This window comes from Tachyglossus aculeatus, chromosome 5, assembly GCF_015852505.1.
Source record: "Tachyglossus aculeatus isolate mTacAcu1 chromosome 5, mTacAcu1.pri, whole genome shotgun sequence".
Taxonomy (NCBI): domain Eukaryota; kingdom Metazoa; phylum Chordata; class Mammalia; order Monotremata; family Tachyglossidae; genus Tachyglossus; species Tachyglossus aculeatus.
Genome location: NC_052070.1, coordinates 95,854,810 through 95,859,215, shown reverse-complemented (window position 1 = coordinate 95,859,215; position 4,406 = coordinate 95,854,810). Strand labels below are relative to the sequence as shown.

At 42.6% G+C, this 4,406-nt stretch overlaps 1 non-coding gene across 1 annotated transcript; it reads left to right on the top strand.

The window, feature by feature from the left end:
- The first annotated feature begins 2,883 nt into the window (after window positions 1-2,883).
- On the top strand, window positions 2,884-3,021 carry LOC119929334. The gene has a single exon (XR_005451463.1). It is a non-coding gene; the product is annotated as a small nucleolar RNA SNORA7 (small nucleolar RNA).
- Window positions 3,022-4,406: the final 1,385 nt, after the last annotated feature.

Here is a 4,406-nt window from a genome sequence, read left to right as displayed (position 1 = left end):
TTATGTTGTACTCTCCCAAGTGCTTGGTACAGTGCTCTGCACACAGCAAGGGCTCAATCAATATGATTAAGTGATTGATTAGCTCTGTACTTTTCCACAGACATATTCAGGAGTTGGAGTGAGTTGTAATTCCCAGTGGTGACACAACTTTATGGGGAGTGATCTCTGGTTGTCAGGAATGGATTAGGGCAAATGTTCTTTGTCATTATCATTATCTTCCATCATTCATCCATCCATCCATCCTATTATTTGAGAGTGACACATTGTCTTGGAATGAATAATCTAGTTGTAAACAGCACCCTCAAAGAGTTTGAAAGCTAACTACTCTCAGGTTCACTTTTTTTAACAATTTGATTGTCCAATAATCAACATACTTGAAATGTGTCAATTCTAGGAAAACTTAATTTAGAAAAAAGATATTCTGAAAATATTGCCTGTACATTTTTCATTGAAGGCACAGCTAAGGGACCATTAGCCCAAATACATGAACACTGACCTGTATACTTATTTCATTTGTTAATGGGATCAATTTTGCATGTATTGGTCCACTACAGAAGAGTTCTACATCTGACGAGAACGCTTAATTGTCAATCAATCAATCAGTCAGTCAGTGGTATTTACTGAACACAGTGTACTTGTTATGAGTTTTGTAGGTATTTGACCATTCATTTTCAGGTGCCTTGTTGTTTAAATTCAAGTTTTCAAAATCCCCAGAAAGAGTGTGCAGCATTTTGAAAAGCCTCATTTCCCTGCCCAGCCACCATCAGTATACATTCTTCCCCTCTTAGTTGAATCTGGATTGGCAGTTACAGAATTATAGATCTAGAGTAATAGAATGACTTTGAACACAAAGGAAGCCATAGTAATTGCAGCTCCAAAATCTCAGGACCTAGAATCCTGGACCCTCTGTATATTCTTGATGTTTTTCTCTGTCAAATCCTGCCTATATTTCCCTACACTCTGGGGCAGTCCCCTCAGGCTTGGGGACTGTGAAGAGGAGGAAAAGTATTCTGGCAATCAATTGTATTTATTGAGTGCTTATTATGTGTAGAGCACTCCATTAAGTTCTTGGGAGAGTAAAAGCAGCATGGCCTAGTGACAAGATCATGGGTTTGGGAGTCAGAGGACATGGGTTTTAATCCCGGCTATGCCACATGTCTGCTTTGTGACTTTGGACAAGTCACTTAACGCCTCTGTGCCTCAGGTACCTCATCTGTAAAATGGGGATTAAGACTGAGAGCCCCATGTGGGACAGGGACTGTGTCCAACAAGATTACCTTGGATCCACCCCAGTGCTTAGAACAGTGCTTGGCTCATAGTAAGCACTTAACAAATACCATAATTATTATTATTATTACTATAATTATTATTAAAATACAATTGAGTTGGTGGACACGGTTCCTGCCCACAAGGAGCGTACAGTCTAGAGGGGGAGACAGACATGGAAAAACATACAGATGGGGAGATGGCATGATATAAGGATATGTACATAAGTGCTGTGGTGCTGAGGGTGGGATGAATATCAAGAGCTTTATTTAAACAGATCCAAGTGCATAGGTAACGCAGGAGGGAGAGTGATCCAAGTAGGCAGTGCAGAATGGAGAATGAGAAGGGAAAATGAGGGCTTAATCAAGGAAAGCCTCTTGGTGGAGATGAGATTTTAGGATAGCTTTGAAAGTGGGGAGAGTGGTGGACTGTAAGATATGAAAAGGGAGGGAATTCCAGGCCAGAGGAAGGATGTGGACAAGGGTTGAGCAGTGGGGGACAAGAGGTTCAGTGAATAGAGAGGAGTTAGAGGAGTGAAGCATGTGTGTTGGGTTGTAGTTGGATATCAGTGAGGTGAGGAGTTTCTGATAGGTGCAGAGGTGGATAGGCAACCATTGGAGGTTTTTGAGAAGCAGAGAGACATGGGCTAGATGTTTTTAGAAAAATAATCCGGGCAACAAAGTGAAGCACAGACTGGAGTGGGGAGAGACAGGAGGCAAGGGAGTCAGTGAAGAGGCTGATGCATAGTTGAGGCAGGGCATAATCAGCATGGTAGTTTGGATGTTGAAAAGGTTGATTTGATGACAAATAAAATATGTGAGTTAAATGAGAGAGATAAATTGATGATGATGGTATTTGTTAAGTGCCTACTATGTGCCAAGCACTGTTCCAAGTGCTGGGGAAGATGCAAGGTAATCAGGTTGTCGCACATGGGGCTCACAGCCTTAATCCTCATTTTACAGATGAGGTAACTGAAGCACAGAGAATTAAGTGGCTTTTCCAAGGTCACACAGCAGACAAGTGGCAGAGCTGGGATTAGAACACATGTCCTCTGACTCTCTAGCCCATGCTCTTTACAGTAAGCCATGCTGAAGCTGATGGTAAAATGACAGGTTTGTGAGACAGGGAGGATGGTGGTATTGTTTTTAGTGCTAGCAAACTCAGAGGGAGGACAGGGCTTAGGTGGGGAGACTAGGGCAAGTTAAGTTTGAGGGGTTGGCAAAACCTCTAAGTTGAGTTGTCCTGAAGGTGGGAGGAAGCGTGAGACTGCAGAGGAGAAGAGAGGTCAGGGCTGTAGCGGTAGATTTGGGACTCATCTGCATAGAGATTGGAGTTGAGGCTGAGAGAGCAAATAACTTCTCCAAAGGAGTAGATGTATCTGGAGAATACAAGGAAACATGGAAGTAAACCTTGAAGGATTCCCAAAGTTAGAGGATAGTAGGCAGGGGAGGAATCCATGAAAGAGACTGAGAAGGAAAGGCCAGAGAAATAGGAGGAGAACCAGGAGAGGATAGTGTCACTGAAGCCAAGGTTGGATAATACTTACAGGAGGAAGGGGGTGGTCAAAAGTCAAAGGCAGCTGAAAGGTTGAGGAAGATTAGGATGGAGTAGAGGTCAATCCTCTCAGGGTTGCACCTGGAGACTTTCCAGTACTATACCAGTCTCGGCTTTAGGAGGAAGAGTAGAGTAGAGGCCTATCCATTCCATTACTAGCTTGGACAGTGGCTAGTTAGTGGAAGGCAATCTGCTACAAGTCAAAACTCACCCATGCTGGGCAGCAGCGGCATGGGAGAGAGTTGAGGGTGGAGGCTTGAATTTACTGGGTGGAAGGTGGTAATGATAAATCACTTCCATATTTTTAACGAGAAAAGTCTATGGATACACTACCAGAACAATTGCAGGTGGAGAATGGGGCATTCTGGGAGAAATGTGTCCACGGTGTCACTATGGGTCAGAAATGACTTGACGGCATAAGACAAGACAAAAGGTCATTGGATTTGTCAATAAGGCAGTCATTGGTGACCTTTGAGAGGGCAATTTTGGTGGAGTGAAGGGGGCAGAAGCTACATTTAATGGAATTAAGCAGAGAATTGGAGAAGAGGTAGTCAAGGCAGTGAGTAGACAATTTACTCAAGGAGTTTGTAGAGGAAGATAGGAGGGAGATGAGGAGGTAACCGGAGGGAACTGGGGGTCAAGGGAGGGTTTTTTTAAGATAGGGGAGACAAGAATATGTTTTAAAGCAGTGGAGAAGGAGCCACTGGAAATTGAGCAGTTGACGATTGCGGTCTTGGAGGAAAGAAGGGAGGGGCAAGTGTTTTGATAAGGTGTGAAGGGATGGTGTCAGGATGGCATGAATCCAACTTGTCATTGCACTCATCCCCAGGACAAATGAAGGAGTAGAATACACTCCACTCATCTCCAATTCTAGAAGCTGATAATCTTGTGAAATTGAAGACTGATCTTTCCCAACCGGCTTCTTTTCTGTTCATCCTGCCCCGTCTTTTTCTTCTCTTCAGCAACAACCAGTCATTTGGGGGGGTCTGCCTTTGCACTGTGAGAGCTACTGGGCTAGCCTTAAAGGGGGCTTGGTCTAGATCCAGTGGATTAGGCTGGCACCATGTTCTCTTTAATAATGAGAGACTTAATTATACATCAAGAAGACGCAAACTAAGCCAAACTTAGCAAACTCATTCTTTGGAGAGTTCAAGCAAATTAGTGCTCAAAATATGGAGCCTTACCCAGCCTTATCAAATTTTGAAATGAGTCTTTAATTAAACAAAAGCATTTCTCCAATAACACGGGAATTAGTTTTTTTTTAAGAACCTCAAGTTATGGGAAACTTGTATTGTGGTAACATGGACCTTACCTGACTCCATGGGCATATGCCTCCAAAATATTTATTCTGACATCACATCGTGTTTTATACAGTTAGATGAGTGTTGTTGTGAAAAAAAAAGTTTCTTCATTCATTCATTCAATCATATTTATTAAGCACTCACTGTGTACAAAGCACTATACTAAGTGCTTGGGAAAGTACAATACAGCAATAAAGAGTGACAATCCCTGCCTACAGTGAGCTCACAATCTAGGGGAGAGGAGACAGACATCAATATAAATAAATAAAATTATAGATATATACA